Below are 20,048 nucleotides of genomic sequence, written 5' to 3' on the forward strand. Positions count from 1 at the left end.
AAACCCACGCGTGAGGACGTGCTGGAGGCTCCTTAGCCCGGCGGTGCCCCCGCTGACTCCGCGCCCCACCCAGCTGCCCGGCTGCTCAGAGCCCCTCAGAACCAGCAGCCGCGTCTCGGGCACCGTGTTCTAGGAGAAACGAAACCCGGACCCGCTCCAGGCCCCGGTCGGGGGCGCACAGTGAGGAGCCGGCACCCAGTCCCTGCTAACGGGAGGGGCCCCGCCTGCCTCGGCCTCGTCTTGGGCCCCTGGGTGTCCTGAGGTTCGAGTTCGAATCCCGCATCCCCTGCGGGACCAGAGCAGGCGCGGGACCAGCACCTGGCGCCTCGGCCCAATGGCCCCGCTTCTCTGAGAAGCCGCTCTCGCCCGGTGCCCAGAGCGCCTCCACCCAGGCCTGGCCTCTGGGTCCGGGTCCCAGGCCTCACGCCTGCCCCCAGCCGCCCAGCCCCTGACACACAGATGCCCCCCTGAGCCCAGGAGGCCGGCCCTTGGCTCTGCAGGCGGCTGGGCTCCGGGCTTCCTGGCACCTGGTCTGGCCACCGGCCACCGGGGCCCAGAGGAGCGAGCAGGGAGGGGGAGGGCTGTGACCACAGAGCCTGCCCCCCAGGGAGAGGCCACCCCAGAGCCGGCCGGCCCCCCTCTGCCGGCTCCTCCCGCTGCCCACCGATGGGGACGGGGACGGGGACGGGGACGGGGACGGGGACGGGGACGGGCAGAGGGTGTGGGTCCAGCTCTCTCTTGGTCTCTGCCCTTTCGGCTGAGGGTCCCCAGAAAGGGCCCAGGAGCGCGTGTGGCTCCCAGCACGGCCCACCCACAGGTGCCCGGAGAAGTCCAGCAGGTGGAAACCGCCCTCCCCCCCACAACCCACACCCCACACCCCTCCCCCCACAACCGACACCCCCTCCCCCCACAGCCCACACCCCCTCCCCCCACAACCCGCACCCCCTCCCCCCACAGCCCACACCCCTCCCCCCACAGCCCACACCCCCTCCCCCCACAGCCCACACCCCTCCCCCCACAACCCACACCCCACACCCCTCCCCCCCACACCCCACACCCCTCCCCCCCACACCCCACACCCCTCCCCCCACAACCGACACCCCCTCCTCCCACAACCCACACCCCTAACCCCATAACCTGCACCCCCTCCCACACCCCTCCCCCCACAACCCACACCCCACACCCCTCCCCCCACAACCAACACCCCCTCCCCCCACAGCCCACACCCCCTCCCCCCACAACCGACACCCCTCCCCCCACAACCGACACCCCTCCCCCCACAACCGACACCCCTCCCCCCACAACCGACACCTCCTCCCCCATAACCCGCACCCCCTCCCCCCACAGCCCACACCCCCCCCACAGGCCCCTCGGGCTGCAGCCTCACTTCCCGGCACAGGAAAGCGCCTCTGCTTGTGAGTAACCAAGATGTCCTCTGTGCTTTCTGTCCGCCCCGCACAGCCCCCCACACCCACCACCGCCATGCCTGGGGGGCGGGGTCAGTCCTCGGGGGTTGGGGGTCAGTCCTCGGGGGTTGGGGGTCAGTCCTCGGGGATTGGGGGTCAGTCCTGGGGGATTGGGGGTCAGTCCTCGGGGGTTGGGGGTCAGTCCTGGGGGGTTGGGGGTCAGTCCTCGGGGGTTGGGGGTCAGTCCTCGGGGATTGGGGGTCAGTCCTCGGGGGTTGGGGGTCAGTCCTCGGGGGTTGGGGGTCAGTCCTCGGGGATTGGGGGTCAGTCCTGGGGGATTGGGGGTCAGTCCTCGGGGGTTGGGGGTCAGTCCTGGGGGGTTGGGGGTCAGTCCTCGGGGGTTGGGGGTCAGTCCTCGGGGATTGGGGGTCAGTCCTCGGGGGTTGGGGGTCAGTCCTCGGGGGTTGGGGGTCAGTCCTCGGGGGTTGGGGGTCAGTCCTGGGGGGTTGGGGGTCAGTCCTCGGGGGTTGGGGGTCAGTCCTCGGGGGTTGGGGGTCAGTCCTCGGGGATTGGGGGTCAGTCCTGGGGGATTGGGGGTCAGTCCTCGGGGGTTGGGGGTCAGTCCTGGGGGGTTGGGGGTCAGTCCTCGGGGGTTGGGGGTCAGTCCTCGGGGGTTGGGGGTCAGTCCTCGGGGGTTGGGGGTCAGTCCTCGGGGGTTGGGGGTCAGTCCTCGGGGATTGGGGGTCAGTCCTCGGGGGTTGGGGGTCAGTCCTCGGGGATTGGGGGTCAGTCCTCGGGGATTGGGGGTCAGTCCTCGGGGGTTGGGGGTCAGTCCTCGGGGATTGGGGGTCAGTCCTGGGGGACTGGGGGGTCAGTCCTCGGGGATTGGGGGTCAGTCCTCGGGGATTGGGGGTCAGTCCTCGGGGGTTGGGGGTCAGTCCTCGGGGATTGGGGGTCAGTCCTCGGGGATTGGGGGTCAGTCCTCGGGGGTTGGGGGTCAGTCCTCGGGGATTGGGGGTCAGTCCTCGGGGATTGGGGGTCAGTCCTCGGGGATTGCTCCCGTAGGGGCAGCCCTCCGTCCACGTGTCTCCCCCGAGGCTTGGGGGGTTAGAAACCAGCGCAGACGCCCCCGGAACAGGACACGCGGGAGGGAAGCCCCGCGAGGTCCCCAGAGGCCTCGGCCCCTTTGCCTCCTGGAACCGAACCGGCTCAGAAACCCAAACTCAACCACACCTGGGGGGCGGGGCGGGAGGGAAAGAGGAGGCGGTGCGCCCGGCCCCACCCCCGCCCCGCACCTGCGCACCCGCCTGGGCCGGCAGGACCGGGGGCCCGAGGCCGGGCGAGGCCTGGCGGGGGGACCGGGGCCTCCCGAACCCTCTGCGGGGACCTGGGGCGCAAACCCTGAACAGCGGCACCGCGCCGGGCCAGCCAGTGCCATGTCCCGGGTCCCTGGGCGCGTCGCTGGGGCCCGCGCGCTCACCTGCGGGGTCCCCGTTGGGGTCTGGGTCGGGTTCACGGTTCCAGGTCCGGGGTCTGGGTCTGGGAGCGGGTCTGGGGGCGGGTCGGGGTCTGGATCCGGGCTGGAGTCCGGGTCGGGGTCCAGGTTGGAGTCCGGGTCGGGGTCCGGGTCGGGGTCCGGGTTGGAGTCCGGGTCGAGATCTGGGTCGGGGTCTGGATCCGGGTCGGGGTCCGGGTCGGGGTCGGGGTCGGGATCCGGGTGGGAGTCCGGATCCGGATAAGGGTCCTGGTCGGGGGAGGGGTCCAGGTTCGGGTCCCGGTCCGGGGCCGGCGTGAACGCGACCCCCGCTCCGTTGGGGTCTGGAAGGAACCCCGCGGGCCACGGCTGTTGGGGCGGCTCTGGGGGGGGGGCAGGGAAGGGGGGAAAGAGGCCCGGCTTCGATTGGCCGAAGGCGCCTACACGCCCCGCCCTCCGCCCCGCCCCCGGGCCGCTACGCCACGCCCACAACCCTGCCCTCCGCCCCGCCCCCGGGCCGCTCCCCCGAAGCCCCGCCCCAGGCCCCGCCCCTGGACCCTCGGCAGCCGCGAGGCCGCGCGGGTCCCGGTTCCAGATCGCCCATTGGGGGTCGCCCCGTCCCAGGGTCGCAGGGTCCTGGGGTCGCACTGCCCAGGGTTGCCCGCCCAGGAGGTGCCCCGTCGGGGTCTCCGTGCCCCGTGGTCACACTGTTTGGGGGTCACTGCCTCCGGGTCGCCCATCCGAGGGTCGCTCCGTCCAGCTGTCGCCCCAGCCAGGTGCTCTGGGGGGCGGTCTGGACCCCAAGGGTGGAGCGCATGTCGCCCCGAGAAGCCCCCGACGACGCACCCCCTCGCGCCCTGACGCCTAGGCCGACCGCGCACCACGGGGAGGGGGTTGAGGGGGCGCGAGCCGAACCCCACTGGCCGGCCCCAGTTTCCCGCTGACCTCCAGCTGACCTCAGCCTGGCCCCCCTGCCGTCCACTGCAGCCTCCCTGCCCCGCGCGCCCATTCGCCCTGGAGGCGCCGGGTGCACAGCGGGGACTCCGCTGGGGGGGGGGACCCCTGATGTCCTGAGGGGGGACCTGGCACCCACTCCGCAGGGCTTGGGAGGCTCAGGCTGGTGCCACCTGCAGCCCCAGGAAGGGCTGGGCCAGGGCCTTGGGCAGCCAGTCCTGCAGCCTGAGCCTCAGGGGCTGAAGGTGGCTCCGGTCACCACCTGGGCCGCGGGCAGAGCTGGGGGGGATGACCTTGTGGAGGAGCCCTGAGGAGGGGAGTCGGAGCCCGGGGCAGGGGCAGAGCCGCCGGAGCCCAGAGCGCCCCAGGCCTGGCTGCACCCGCCTGCGGCCTGCGCCTCCCCGCCCCCCCACCCCCTGCCCCCTGGGTGCTCCGCTGCAGCCTAGGGGTGGCCGTCTCACCCCACGTCCCTCTCAGCCTCACCGGCCTCACCGGGCGTGTGACATGATTTCCTCTTCAGACCCAGCGAGCGTGTGCGCCCCACCGAGCACCCCTTTTCGGCCGCGTGTTTCCTGCTGAAGCCGAAGCCTGGAGCTGGGGTCCGGACAGACACCTGTCAGCGCTGCTCCGCCTCCACAGAGCGCCTCCCTCTGGCCCTCAGCTCCGCGCATCCCCGGACGGTATCACCGATTTGCCCGCAGCGCCCTTCCTACGTGCCCCCCTCAGCAGGCAGCGCCCCTGCCGGGGCAGCTATTGTTAAAGGGTGCCCACTGTCTACTTGAGCCGTCGATATTCTGTTGAGCTCAGCCAGGTGGGAAGCAGTGCCCAGTCTACAGAGGTGGACGCCGAGGGCCAGGGAGGGCGGGGACCGGGAGGGCAGGGCCAGCCGGGCAGGACACAGACCCCCGGATCGGAGGCGAGTGCCCACCGCGGCCACAGCTTCACTGCCCAGCTCTGCTCACACGGGAGAAGCCTGCAGAGCAAGGGCACGCGTGCCAGCCGACTCCTCTCCAGCGTCCCCGCGGCTGTGTGACCAGTGGTTGGGAGTGGAAGCGGGCGAGGGCCTTGGTGGCGAGGCCCCGAGATCCCGGGCCCGGCTGCGGGTCCCGAATGGCGCTGTCACTCGCTTGTCCGGTGATCTCAGGCTACTCGCCCTCAGCCGGCCTCGGCTTCCCCACCTGCCCAGTGGGGCTCATATTTCTTCCGGGGGCGGGGGCAGTGTGAGGGTTTACTGAGGCGACGTCTGCAGAACTTTCGGAAGGAGTGAGCCTCCTGCCCGTTCTGTGCAACAAGACCCCCCCGCCACCGGCCGGACGACCCCTGTGACCGGTCTCGGCTCTGCCGTCTTGGCCGACGCCCCTTCCCCGTCCCCTGAGGCTCCTGCACTAACAGAAGCAGCCGTGTGACTGAGGAGGCCCCGGCCACCCGGAGCCCGCACAGGGACGACCGTTGGGCCGGGTGCAGGACCCAGACCAGCCTGGCCGGGAATCTCCAGAAGGGCCTGGGTCCCAGGGCTCCCGAAGCCGGATGGTGTGTGGTGGCTGTTAGTGTTTGCTTATAAGCTTCTGGGAAAATGATGCCAACTTCCCTGTTTCCCGAGCCTCAGAGCCTGGAACCCTCGCTGTCCTCTGAGCCTGTAACAGGCCACACAGGCCTGGGGGTTGGGGGTGGGGGGGCGTTCCCCTTGGGCTGCTCCCTCCTCCTGGCCCGCCGCAGCCCTGGGGGCTCACCAGGCCGCCCTCTCTGGTCTGCCTTCCCCGCTGTTCATAAGGATCCCGTCACCTTGGGCCTCCTCCCGTGACCCACCCTCGCCCCCTGCCTGCAGTGACCTTCCTCTGGATAAGGGCGTGAGCTGAGGTCCTGGGGTTCGGAGGGCAACCTCTTTGTTTGGGGAGGAACACAGTCCAATCGGAAGCATTAAGCCAGTGGGTCTCAACCTTGGCTGCACATGAGAATCACCTGGGAATCTTTTAAAAATCCTGATTTCTGGGCCCCATACTCCGGAAATTCTGTTTCTTGGTTATAGGGTGGGGCCACAACAGTAGTAACAAAAGAAACAGAATTTCCGGAGGATGAGGCCCAGACATCAGGATTTTTAAAAGATTCCCAGGTGATTCTCATGTGCAGCCAAGGCTGAGAACCACTGCATTAAGCTAAAGCACCGTGTCAGGTTTCCGTGATCGGGGTCAGGTGTTCCTCCAGGCCCAGGGGCCGAGGTGAGGGGGGCCGAGGGCGAGGGTGCTTCCCGGGTGATCTGCTTCCCTCTCTGTTTCCAGCTGAAAGCAGGACTCGCAGCGGGAGCGCCAGGAACGGCTAGTTTCTCCAAGGCCTGTCGACTCCTTGGCAATATTTTCCAGGAACGGATCTGGCTTCTGACCCAGCGGAGCCGGGAGATGAGCTTGAGGAGGTGTCCTTGCAACGCCCTTGCCCCAGGGAGCCAGCAGCCGTGGCTGCACCTGAGGGGGTGCCTCTGCCTGACACCCCGCCCGGCCCGCCTGCCGCTTCCAGCTCAGAAACAGCGGCCTTATCAGCGCCATCAGACACCAGGACCCTGTGCTCCCCCGGAGGCTCCCGGGAGGGGCCCTCCTGCCTCTGCAGCCTCTGGGGGCTCCCGGCCGCATCCCTTCAATCTTCACGTGGCCCCGCCCCCTTGAGGCTTTGGATGGACCTGTTTCCGGGGAGCCGCCTCCCTGGTTGGCTGTCCGCCTGTCCTCACACCTGTCGGCGGCCCTTTGACAAAGTCCTCTCTTTCCTGTGGGAGTGACAGCTGGGCCTGAAAGGAGACAGGAGAGCAGCGGCCGTCCATGCGGGAGGTCAGAGGGGCCTGTGCCGTCCCTGGAGGCTGGGGGAGGGGAGGGTGGTGAGGCGGGGGTGCTGACTGGGGAGCGGAAAGCCCTCAGGGCAAGTGGGGCGCACACACCAGCACCCCACACTCCTGAGAGGAGAGCTGTGGCCCATGGCACAGGTGAGGCTTCTGCAGCACAGAGAGGGCGAGCGACTTCCTCGAGGGCACACAGCAGCAAAAGGGCGGAGCTGAAAAGGGAACCCTGGGCTGCCCACAGCCTGTGACTCCTTTACCTGTGACCTCTGGGTAAGCGGCCCCTCACCCTGTGGCCATTTGCTCTGATGGGCTCCCCCCTCCCCCCCCCTGCCCCAGTGGACAGGGGTCCTGTCCTCACACCAGTGCCTCTGGGCGGCTGCTCCCTTTGTCCCGCAGGGTCCCTCCCAGCTGCCTGGGGCGAGGGCCTTGTGTGGAGAACGCCCCCCCCCCCCCCCCCCACTTAGATGACAAAGTACCATTATTTTTCCCGGTCTGACTTCCTGGTCTGGCTTCCACCGCCTGCCTCCTGGCAGATTTTGTTTTACCTGGAAAAGAACTGGATTCAGGGTCTGCAAACCGGCCGGCTTCCTGCATTCGCTCTGCGAGCCATGGCTCTGCCCCAGTGCCGCCTGGTCCAAGTCCCTCCCTGATGCCACCCCCCACCCCGCCCCCCCGTGGTAGCATCTCTCACCCCTGCAGCCCCAGGGTCCTCAAACCAGCCTGGGAGGGGCCGGTGGGTTGACCCCTTAGACAGAGGGGTGCAGACACCAGGTGGGCACTCCGCCCGTCCCTGTGCCACCCCCCTGCCCCCCAAAGGCTGTGAGCACCGAGCTGTCCTGCCGTCCGGCTCCTGGAGGGCTCGGCGTGCGGCCCCCATTCTCGCGGCCCCGGGCGGCTCGGGGCCCTGTGCCTGTCACTGTGGCCATGTCGCCGTTTACCCTGCAGAGAGGGTGCAGGAGCTCACGCCCCGAGATCTCGGAGACAAACCTCCAGAAAGGCTTTTGTTCAGGGGAGTGGGGGCCCGGCCTTTCCTCTGCTGCCTCCAGGGGGCGCCCGCACCCCCGCAGGGAAGGGCAGGCTCCTGCTGGGGGAGGTGAGGCCATCCTGGAGGGCAGAGCTGGACAAGTGCCCTTTGTTTCCTTGTGAGGGAAACTGAGGCACAGGGACGTTCTCTTGGTCCCGTGGACTTCGCACTGTCCACGCTGGTGACGCGCACACAGCCGAGCTGTCGTCTCTCCGGCAGCACCCTCCCCGGCATGATCTACCTCGATCTCTGCGCCCTGTCCCAGGCGGAAGGGGCAGTGCCCACGGCACAGTGAGTGAACGGTGAGCGCACGAACCCGTAACCACAGAGGCCGCCGGGCTCTGCCGGGAGTGCCGTCCTGGGACAGGCCAGCACCTGCTGCCCGGGGGACACCTGGTCTCGGGGCCTCGTCCGGCCTCTCATTCCTTCTGACTCGTCCTGGTGTTTTTAATTTGCTATTTAATGGGTGTGTTTTTTTAAATATATTTTTATTTCTTTCAGAGAGGACGGGAGAGAGAGAAAGATCAATGATGAGAGAGAATCGTCAATGGGCTGCCTCCTGCACGCCCCACACTGGGGGCTGAGCCAGCAACCCAGGCCTGTGCTGGGCATTGAGCCATGACCTCCTGGTTCATAGGTCGACACTCAACCACTGAGCCACTCCAGCCAGGCTAATGTGGTTTTAAGTAAAAAATAAAAATTTACATCATTGGCATTCTGCATGAATGCTAATCAAGTTAATAACACTAATAAAATAATAAAAACTTTGAATTTTATTCTTCATCATTCCACTGTGTGACGCCAGTTTTAAATGCAGAGCCGTGAGCTCACACGAGGCCTCACCAGGGCCACAGAATGTGCGTCCTGTCGTGTGAACAGCAGGTGCACTCTGCCCACGTCAGAGCAGTGAGAAGACCGAGAGATGGCCAGCAAGAGGTTGTTGTCATTGTGGTAAAATACAAGCAGCTCCCTTTCCAGTGCGCGCATTCCTACGGGGGCAGTGCGTTCGCACAAAAGTTCAAATTGCTGTGCAATCACCACCCCCTTCCACTTCCAGAACCTTCGCCTCTTCCCAGGGGACACCGTCCCGTGAGGCACGGCCTCCCTCCGCTCCCGCAGCCCCTGGCCCCCAGCTTTCCCCGCCGCTCTGTGTCCGTGATCTCCCGGTGCCTCAGCACCGGGAACCTGCAGTCTGTGTGCTTCGGTGACTGGCTCCTCTCAGCACCCCCTCCAGGCTCCCCCAGGCTGCAGCAGGAGTCAGCATCGCCCTCCTGTTCAAGGCTGAGCGAGGTTCCTTCCTACGGCCGGACGCCACTGTTTGTCCACCACAGTCCACGGACGCCTGCCTTCGGGCCACTGCGAACAGTGTGTTTCCAGCGTTTCCCTCTGGGGTTGGTGTCCGCCTGCCGGGAGCCCTCTTCCTTTCGGCCACAGTTTATACTCGAGCCGCTTTCTGCTACGGGAGCATCCTCTCGCCTGTCCGCACCCACGTCCTCCGGCGCAGAATAGTCGAACCAGGAGAGGCAAACAGCTCCGACAGAAAGAGCTACCCCGAGAGCCGTGGGCGGAGCCCCAGAGCCATGAGAGGCCCCGGTCCCTCGGCCGTCTGGGCACACGGCGTCCTCCCCTGCCTGCCAGGTGAGGCGCGTTTTCCTGTTGACACGGATCCTCGTTGCAGTACTCACTTTAGGTAACACTTTCCTCGCCTCCACGTTCAGTGGTGTCTGGGAGTGAGCTGGGCCAAGGCCACAGCCGCACGTGGATCTCGGGGCAGGTTCTCCGAAGTCGCCTCTGGCTTCTGTGCCGGGACCTGTGCACCGCTCTGCCAGCCTCAGGTCCCCCGGCCGCTCCCTGCGCCTGTGCTCCTCCCGCCACCGGAAGCCGCCCGCGTGACCCAGGCTGTCGTGTTTGAGCCCCATGGTTTCAAGTCGAGACAGCCGTCCTCTCCGATGAGAGCGACTCTCCCGACGCGCCAGCCGCGGCTCCGACTGGAGCTGCTGTCCTGGGAGCCTCGCGCCACAGTGCAGGGGTTCAGGGGTGCCATGGTGCCTGCGGGCGGAGTTCTTCGTTTCCTGTGCAGGTAACTTTACATCCGGCAGCTAGAGGGAGCTCTGCTTCTTGGTCCAGACACGTTCCTCTCCTAATATATATATTTTTAAGTCTTACTAATGTTCTTGCCTCTGTGGGCAAGAGCCACCAGCTTCTACTTCAAACTGTGTCATCACAATCATCACCATCATCACTATCATCACCATCATCATCACCTTCACCATCATCACCATCACCATCATCACCATCATCACCATCACCATCACCATCACCATCATCACCATCATCACTATCACCATCATCACCTTCACCATCACCATCACCATCATCACCATCACCATCATCACCATCACCATCATCACCTTCACCATCATCAACATCATCAACACCACCACCACCATCACCACCACCATCACCATCATCACTATCACCATCATCACTATCATCACCATCACCATCACTATCACCACCGTCACCATCATCACCACCATCGCCATCATCACCTTCACCATCACCACCATATCACCATCACCATTACCATTACCACCACCATCACCATCACCATCACCATCACCATTATCACCGTCACCATCATCACCACCATCGCCATCATCACCTTCATCATCACTTGGGGAGACAGCTTGGGGAGCAGGGGAGTCTCCTCTGGCGCTGGGAATTTTGCACGACCTGAGCTGAGGGAGGCGGCTGGACCTGTCCCAGGTGCGGGTCTGTCTCGGGCGGGTGGGGGGCTGGAACCCTGAGTGGCCTGGACGGCTGGATTCTGTTTTCTCCTTATTCCAATTTGGCCACCAAATCGTTCTCAAGTGTTTTTTGGGGAAAATGCAAAAAAAAAAAAAAAAAGAAAAAGAAAAGTCATCTCAATGATAGACGCCTGTCTAATTTACCGTCTAAACATGACTGAAAGTTCACGCTCTGGAAATGGAAGAGAGGGAACTTTCCCACGGGGCCCGGGGCGGGCGGGGGGCGGGGGGCCCGGGGCGGGGGGGGGGCTGGGGGAGCGAGGGGGGGGCCTGTGCTCCTTACCGTTCATTTGCTGGTTGGAAGCTCAGCTCGCGGCATCCCCATAAACCACCCGCACCCTTCAATTACTGCGACGCTGGGATTAGACTCACAGCGAGCAGTGGGCTGGGAGCCCTCTCCTGAGGCCGATTGCTTTGAAGGTGGCGTGAACCACCAGAGGCGGCCAACCTAATCCCTTTCCCACCCAAACGTAAATACACAGCGTTTGACGCCACTGAGAACGGGCAGCCTTTCTGAACCTGGGGGCCGCTTGCTGGGAATTGTGTAAACGGTGGTTCTGGAACCTTCCTCTAAGGATATGTAAAACTCCGCAGTCCCACCAGCGGTTAGAAAGGTCTCCGCTTAACGAGGAGGCGCGGGGAGAATAAACATCTGTGAGTCTGCGCTTGGGCTCCACGCGTTTATGCGACTCAGGACGGTATTTCCCGACGTGACAAGGTTCGCTCACATCCGTTCCCTCGTTGATATTTTGATGTTGACGTGGGCTCCCCAGGGCCTTGGCCGTGGCGGTAGGAGCTGAGCTACAGGGCTGGGGGTCGCGACCGCCGCCCGAGCCGTCGGGGCCCGGCTCCCGCGGAACCCCCTCGCGGCTGTCGTGACGTGTGGCGGGTTTTGACCACGGCGCTGGGACACGGTGGTTCTGAAAACCACGGTAATTGTTGTTTCTGTCTCCAGGCAAAACCTGGCTTTTGTTTTGTTTTCAGCGTTTGCCTGTGGATCCAGCAGGGGGCAGGCAGAGCCCACGAATGACTGGGCCGGGGCGTGAGGAGGGGCCTTTGGGGGCCGGTCCTCTCCCCAGAGCGTCCCTGTCCAGCCTTCGCCTGGAGAGAAGGTTCCCACAATCTTAACAGAAGAGCAGCCTGTACCCGAGGGGGTGGCCCCAGGACGCGGCAGGGAGGCCCCGGAGAGCCTGCAATGACACGCGTGACGATATGACTGGGAACGTTACTGTATAAATAGAACCCAGAGCAGCTGGGCACCCTATGGGCCACCGGGGCCTGGGCGTCCTGAGGCTGCGGTCGTCCTCGCGTCCTGAGGGGGCGCCCAGTGCGGGGGGCGGGGGGTGCTGTCTCCTGTGGGCGGCTGGCCGCAGCCTGGTCTGTGGGGGGCGCGGAATGGGAGCTCGCGGGGGGTTCGTGCAGGACCGGCTTCCTGGCTCCGCTTCTCCTCGGGAGGGTCAGGGTCCGTCTGTCCGTCTGTCCGCGGCTGGCAAGTCGCCTGCTTGGTTCTGACGCGATTGCACCGAACCTGCCGGTCGGCCGGGAAGAGCTGACACTGACAAAGTACTGAGTCTCCATCCACAACCACGTTCCGTCATTCATTCATTCATGCATTTATTCATTTATTTACTCATTTTTAAAATGTATTTTTATTGATTTCAGAGAGGAAGGGAGAGGGAGGGCGGGAGGAACATCAGTGATGAGAGAGAATCACGTATCGGCTGCCTCGTGCACGCCCCACACTGGGGATCAAGCCCACAACCGGGCCTGTGCCCTGACCCAAATCGAACCGTGACCCCCTGGTTCCTGGGTCGACGCTCACCGCTGAGCCGCCGGCTGGGCTGTGATCTTTATTTGCCGCCCGAGCGCCTCTCCTTTTGTGACGCCCATGTCCCCGTGCTGTCACTTCCCGGCGCCCCGTCCATTGCCGGAAGCGCTGACTTTCTCCTGAAGTTGCTTCCACTGTCCAGCTGGTCACAGGCGATGCGGAGTGAGAGGGGACTTCAGAGGCTGGGCGGATGGTGGCTCCGGCGAGCCCTGGGAGGGTGGGAGGCCGGGCGGCCCCATTTCAGTCTCATTCACAGGAGGTTTCCTCCCTCACCCTGTGACTCAGCGCCTGCTGCCGGGAGGAGGCCCGGAGTTGACATCACGGGGCCTCACCCTGACCGCTGACCGCTGTCATGCTCCTGCCCCGCCCGGCGGGGGCCCTCCCCACCGTCATTTCTGGAGGGAAAACTGACTGATTCTGACCCCAGAGGACACAGTGTGCAGCATGCGGGCTGCGTGGCCACACGCCGGGTGTCGCCTGGCTAGGGCGCGGCCGCCGACTGGCTGGTCCACGGACACGGAGCCGTACGGTTTGCGGTCCTTCGTGAGTGATGACTCGTTGTGAGCTCCTTTGGCGCCAGTAGAGGTGAGACAGGAGGATGAGTCGGGCTCTGCCATGAACGTGATCGTTTTCCTGGGTTGGTTTTGTCTCTCGTGTCGGCTGCTTCTGACGGAGGTGCCTTAATCCCTCTCCAGAGCAGTAACTGGTTAAACACAAACCAATCACTGCCCGGCCGGCGGGGCTCAGTGGCTGAGCATCGACCCAGGAGCCAGGAGGTCACGGTTCGATTCCCTGTCAGGGCACAGGCCCGGGTTGTGGGCTCGATCCCCAGTGTGGGGCGTGCAGGAGGCAGCCGATCCCTGATTCTCTCTCATCATTGATGTCTCTCTCTCTCTCCCTCACCCTTCCTCTCTGAAGTCAATAAAAATATTTTTAGAAATCAATCAATCTATCAACAATTACCTGCTGAGGTGGTGACGACGGGTCCCTGAAGCAGGCACTGCCTCGCTGTCGCTGCGACGCCGATCCAGGAATCGGAAGAGAGGCAGGCGGGACGTCGGCAAAGGCAGGAACCCCGTCCAGGGTCCAGTCTGAACGTGGGCGCTCGCTCCGGGGGGCCTCTGAGCACAGACCAGGCGTGTGGTGTTCAGGTCCCTGCGCTGAGTGTCTGATACGTCCCAGGTGCGGGGTGGCCAGGACCCCGAGGGATAGCACAGGGCAGTGCAAAGGGGTGCAACCACCAGCAGCTCCTCACGTCCCGTCTCCCCAGCCCTGTCCACAGGACGGAATGTCCCCTGTGCGGGGGGACGAGACGGGACGAGGCCTGGAGGCGAACCTAGGCCCTGCTTCCAGGGCCCCCGATATTGGTTGCTATGTCAGGCTCGTCAGGGCTGAATTGTGCCCCCCCGACATTCAGATGCCGGAATGCTACCCCAGCACCTAGAGCCACCGTGTGTGCGGAGAGGGCTCTAGCAGGCGATCAGAGGAGGGAGGTCATCGGGCGACCCTAACACACAGGCCTCGTGCCTGCGGAATGGGGATCCGGGCACGGAGACGCGTGGTGGGCGGATGGCATCGACACACCAGGAGGCCTCCGAGGGGCCGGCCCGGCGCCCACGCGTCCGTTTGGGATGAGCTGGGGCCCTTCTCTCCTTCACGTCGTTTCACACTTGCTGGTCACAATGTGGAAGGCGTTCAGGAATGTTGGGCAGAGCGCTTCTGGGTGTGAGCCTGGACGGCACACGAACTCATCACGAGGCAAGAATGTCTGGTGAGCTCAGCAGGGCGGCCGGCGAGCCGCGGGGCGTTGCTGGGCCCGACCCTCCTGGGGGACCCGCCGCCTCCGCCCATCCGGGAGCAGAGGGAGGAGAGCTAGCCCAGCCCCGCTCCTCGCTCTGGGCCTCAGGGCCTGCGTTTCTATTTCTAAGGTTAAGTCACGTGGCCTACCACCGCTGTGAGCAGCACCCCGCCCGCCACCCTCAGGGAGGGGGTCTCCTCGGGAGATGGAAGCAGCATTTGGGGTGGGGCTGGGGGTGAGGCCGGGGGGTGAGGCAGCAGGAATCGGCCTGGGAGGAGATGTGCCGGGTGGGGTGCTGCCCACGTCCCGGGTGCTGAATGGTCGTTTCGGGGATCTGCCACGCGTGTCCTGGTCAGAACAGGCTTTCGAGGGGGAGGGGGGCAGGGCATCTCCCAGCTTGTCGATGAAATGAGCGGTGGGTTAGGTGACGCCTTGTTTCGTTTAAGCCCTTGCTTTTATTTGGGCGAAGAGACGACCCATCGTGCTGTCTCACGCCTGTCGCCTCTCTCCTGCGCACGACCCTCTGGTAGACATCTCTCGGTTCTTGCCCCGCTCCCTGTAAGGTCTCCGCGTCACTGGGCGTCATGTTCGGAGGATGGAACCGTGTACACGGGTCACACACACACACACGTGTTCACTTACGGGGTCGCGGCGGCCGCAGAAGAGAAGCGCGGTTGTTACTTGGGGACTTACTGGTCACGCTGAAGAATCTGTGTTCAAGGTGAAGGTGATGTCACAGGACGGAGTTTAACACCAGTTCTCGCGACAACGCTGTGGCTGCCGGCGCCGTGCGGGTCCCTGCAGCCCGAGGAGCATCCGAGGAAACAACTTCGCCTTTTCTGACCTAGTTTCCTCCCGCCCCTTATCGCCTTCCGACGTGTCTTCTTTATCTCCAGCAAAGCAACAGCTGCTGTAAAACGATGGGCTGGAGAGTCCAGGTTCCGGGGAGAGTTCTGGTGTTTCTGGGCGAGCGGATGTAGCAGTCTCTTAACCAGGGCCTCGCGGCGAATGCGTGCTGCGCGGGGTCCCCGCATCGGCTACACAGGGCTGTGTGTCCGCCGGGACCCGGACCCATGGGCGCCCTGCTCCCTCCCTGCCCCCCTCCTCCACTTCCTTCTGTGCTTAGCTGCTTGGAACCTTCTACAACGGCTTCTCACGGGCTCCCCATCACCCTCCTTCCCTGTCTGTCCGGAGCTCCAGGAGTCCTGTCCGTCCGTCCTCTGAGCCTCAAGGTGCCGGAACTGAGCTAAGTCCTTCCTGGGGATTGCACTTCCCTGCTCCTGCTTACAGCACAGACCCCAGTGACGCCTCCTCTGGGCGTCATGGGAATGACCGTCTCTCTGTGGGAAGGGCCCCTGCCTGCACACAGGGCCCTCCAAGGGCAGGGCGGGCCTTCGGGGGGCGGAGGGCCTGGAGGAGTGGACATTGGCCCATGTTTGCAACGCCCATCCCGGTCGCATCGCCAGCGGCACGAGTCCCCTTGCGTGGTGGCAGCTGCGTTTTTGCCGGGAGAGGTAAGCAGGTGATGTTGCTCAGAGGCAGGTCATGGATGTGGGTGCACTCCCCCCCCCCACCCGCCTGCTCCCCTACCCCCTGCATCCTGATCCCGTGAAGGGGGAGGGGGCGGGCCGGTCGGCTGGCAGAGGTGGCACCGGGCATCCCCTCCATGGCCCCTCGAGCTGCCGGACCAGGCCCTGCAGACATCCCAGCACCGGGAAGCGCGAGTGAGGCGAGGAGAGAATCGGGGCGCAGCCCTTACACACAGGATGGCTCTGAACCGGAGCCCTCCAACCATGACATGAACTGGGGTCCTGTGAGAAGGTGAGGCTGGGCCCCATAAATTGTCCTGTGAGTCTTTCTTGAGCTCAGAAGCATCTGACCAGGAACAACCCCAAGCTTCCTTTTTGAAAGTCCCCTTTCTGGTCCTCCAGGCCCCAGGCTCCTAGAAGCCCCTCGGCCCTCGGTCTGCCCGGGGCCGGGGTTAAGACGCGGCTTCTGTCGGCCCACAGAGGGTCTGGGGAGAAGGAGTCGGCCCCGCAAACCGCACGCGGAAAGGACTAATTGGTCCCCAAATGGAGGCCGATGGCTGCTCTCAGGATCTTGACTTTGAAGATATTTATTCAAGACAAACATTGGTGGCCGCAGTTCAGGCTCTGAGTCCTCTTGACGCCGCGGCCTCCCCCTGCGGGCTCTCTCTCCCTCTCTCCCTCTCTCTCTCTCCCTCTCCCTCTGTCTCTCTCCCTCTCTCTCTCCCTCTCCCTCTGTCTCTCTCCCTCTCTCTCTCCCTCTCTCCCTCTCTCTGTCTCTCTCTCTCTCTCCCTGGGGGATGGCAACTCGAGGCCTGTATTTATTCTCCGGAGTCTCGGAGCAGTCACGGACGGTTTAAAAATTAACCCAGCCCGGACCCTCAGCGCCCGCCCCAGCCAGCTGCCCAGCAGCCGATGCAGGGCCCGGGCAGCACGGCAACCGGGTCTGGACCCCCCACCCCCCAGCCCTGGGGGCGCTTCCGCTCTCTGTACATAGAAGCATCTCTTTTCCTGCCCAGAGATGGCAGTTAAGGTGCTGAGGGGGGCTGAGCGTGGTCGGGGGTGGGGGGGAGGAGGGAGGCCGGTCCCCTGAGTCCTCCCTCCCTCCCTCCCTCCCTCCCTGTGTCAGGACACGTCCCTGTGAGTGAGACCAGAAGCAGTGGCCCGAGCGGCTCAGGGCTCAGACGCACCTGCCGCTGGTGGGGGAGTCATGTCGGGTAAACCTCGCGAGAACAGAACGAAGGACCCACAGGACCCAGAGCTGCGAGCCGGGAGCCCTCCGCGTGCGGGACCCTGCTTACGGGGACCCTGCTTACGGGGACCCTGCTTACGGGGCAGGGCCCGGGTTGACAGGCGGCTCCTCCTCTGCCGGGCAGAGCCGCACGGCCCCCTTCCCTGTGCGTCACCCTCTCAGCTCTGTTCCCACCAGGTAACCAGACCAGGAGGGGAGACCCGCGGGCCCGACGGGACGCTGTGGACGCAGCTCCGAGCGCTCTTCTGCTCGCTCAGGCTCCGCGTGTCAGAGCCACCTGGGCAGGGCCCACGGGCGCGAGGCAGCCCGACCTGAGGTCTGTGTTCTCGCCCCCACCACCCGGGGCCCGTCCAGGAGGCAGGAGGCCTGGCCCATTGTCACCGCCACTCCCCCAGGTAGAGGCCACAGCTCAGTTCAAGCCGCACAGCCCCGCACAGCCCCTTCCCGACGGGATGGAGTCGGGGGCCCCTCCGCACGGGCAGACCCGCCGCTGGGCCCGGGCACCTGCCGGGGGAAGAGGCGGAACAGCCGGGCGAAGGTCAGGCGACCGCGTGGGTGGCAGCGGATTTCAGCTGCATGATGTCACCCGTCACAGGGACGCTGTCCCTCTACGCTCGCGGGGACCCGGGCGCCCCGAAGGCCGTGCCGGCTCCCCGGCCTCACAGGGTCGTTCCCAGTGAAGTGACATGACTTCCTTCTTCCTGCCGCGTGGAGAACGTGTCCCATAGCACCGTGGTTCTCAGCCTTCCTGATGCTGCGACCCTTTAACACAGTTCCCCATGTTGTGGTGACCCCCAATTTCATTGTTACAAATTGAACATCATTAAAGCATAGTGATTAATCACAAAAACAGTATGTAATTATATATGTGTTTTCCGATGGTCTTAGGCGACTCCTGTGAAAGGGTCGTTCGACCCCCAAAGGGGTCGCGACCCACAGGTTGAGAACCGCTGCATAGCAGATCAGGGCGGTTAGGGCTAGGGTTAGGAATAGGTTTAGGGCTAGGGCTAGGGTTAGGATTAGGGGTAGATTTAGGGCTAGCATTAGGGTTAGGGTTAGGACTAGGGATAGATTTGGGGCTAGGGTTAGGTTTTGGAATAGGTCTAGGGCTATGGTTAGGGCTAGGATTAGGGTTAGGGCTAGTGTTAGGGTTGGGGTTAGGGTTAGGGTTAGGGTTAGGGTTAGGGTTGGGGTTAGGGCTAGGGCTAGGGTTAGGGTTAGGAATAGGATTAGGGGTAGGGTTTGGGTTAGGGGCTAAGATTAGGGCTAAGGCTATGGTTAGGGTTGGGATTAGGGTTAGGGTTGGGGTTGGGTTTAGGCCTAGGAATAGGGTTAGGTGTGGGGCTAGGGTCTGTTTCTCAGCAGCTCACTCTGACGTGCTGTCCCTCCCAGGTGCGTATGGGATTACAGAGGCTTTGTGATTGGCACCGTGTATCGGGCACCGTCCCGGGCGAGGGCAGCACAGGGTTTTCCTCTGGATGAGGTGCTGGTTCTGGTGCAGGGGCCACACCTGGGTCCTGGGGACGGTGGGGGGACCTGCAGTGTGATCTGTGCCTCCCATTCGCCCACAAAGGCCCTGTACTGAGTGAACCTGCTCTGTGCCCTCTGGGGCTCCTGCCGGTCGGCTGGTCCCTCCACACTGATTGCTCTGCCGCCGCTGGGGCGTGTGCACAGGCCGCTCAGTTCAAAGGACAGAAACCGGGGTGTCCATGTCGGTCCTGCTGCCGCTTTAAGAGATGGAACCACAGTGCCCGGGGGCCTCTCGGCCGAAGCGGAGCCTCTGGTGCTCGCGGGGCACAGGCAGGTCACCCCCTCACTACAGGCAGCGAAGGGCGAGCCGCTCCGGAGGCCGAGGCCCAGCTCGCCCAAAGGGTTCCGTGAGGTTAAGTGGCACATGAACCCCAGGAGGTGGTGGGAGACGATGCTGTGGGATTTCTCCAGCAGCTGGCACCGCAGAGCGAGTGTCCCCCTCGCAGGGCAGCGCCCGGGGGCCTGGGAGCAGCGGCCGGCAGCCTTTCGGACTCACGGACCACCAGTGGCGACCACAGCTTAGGACGAAGGACTCCCACACCCCCTCCTCAGCGTCAGGATCAGACGCTCCCGCAGCCCCCGTCTCTCGGCCTCGGGGGGCTGAGCGGCTGCCCTACCTCCCGCGTCCTCGTTGGGCCCACACGATGGAGCCAACACCCCTCTTGCCTGTGACCCCGGAGGCGGCGGCAGGAGCGAGCTGAGGGACCGACACCACCTCCATCTGGACGTCTCCGCCCGGTGAAGGCACCGAGGGCGCGGCCGAAGCAAAGCGGATCCGGGCAAACGGTGAGGTCAGGAGCTTTGCTGACACGAGGCCCAGCCTGTCCCCGAGGGAGGGACAGTGAGTCAGGAGGAGAGAGGGACTGGAGCCGGGAGGACGGAGCGCGCGGGACGCCTGGTGACGGCAGGTGAGCCGGCCCGACCGACAGCCTCTCCACCCGCGGGCTCCGTGCGCGCGAGGGGTGCCGGGAGACGGGGAGGACGCCGCGGCATCACATCGGGAGGGGGAGGTGCGGGGCCATGAAACACGAGGACCAGCCTGCCCGTCACGCGCCGACGTGAGGAAGCCTGTGCCTTCCCAGCCGGGGCGGGAGTCAGGGCACAACACGGCCTCATCATAACCCGGGTAAAACCAGCAGCGGGCACAGCCACCAGCAGACGGGAGGGGAGGCGGGAAATGAGCCCACGCGAGCTCAGAACCGAGCAGGCCTGACCGCGGCCCAGGACGGTGCGGGGGGCTCGCGGGCATCGGGGCACAGGGGCCGGGGCACAGGGAAGGCGGCTGCGGCGGTGGCAGGTGTGAAGAGACGCCCCACAGGCCTCGAGCCTGAGTCTTAGAAGGGAGGCCCACGCACCAGGGGGCAAGCCGTGCGGAGCGCAGACCCGCCGGGCAGTCCTGCCGGCCCTCAGCAGGAAGGACAGTGTGACTGGGGGACCAGGGACTCCTGTCATGGCGAGACCTGCCAGCCCCTCCTGTGATGAGCAGGTTACCGGGGAGCACAGAGGGGCCGAAGCAGCCAGGGCTTTTCGTGGATCCGGCGTCACCTGCCAACAGGACCTGCAGGGCTCCACCCGCCCGCCCGCAGGAGGCGCAGGGCCTTCTGGGCCCAGGCAAACCCCAAACA

The sequence above is a fragment of the Myotis nattereri genome (genome assembly GCF_964212035.1).
Source record: "Myotis nattereri genome assembly, chromosome: 6".
In the NCBI taxonomy this organism is placed as follows: domain Eukaryota; kingdom Metazoa; phylum Chordata; class Mammalia; order Chiroptera; family Vespertilionidae; genus Myotis; species Myotis nattereri.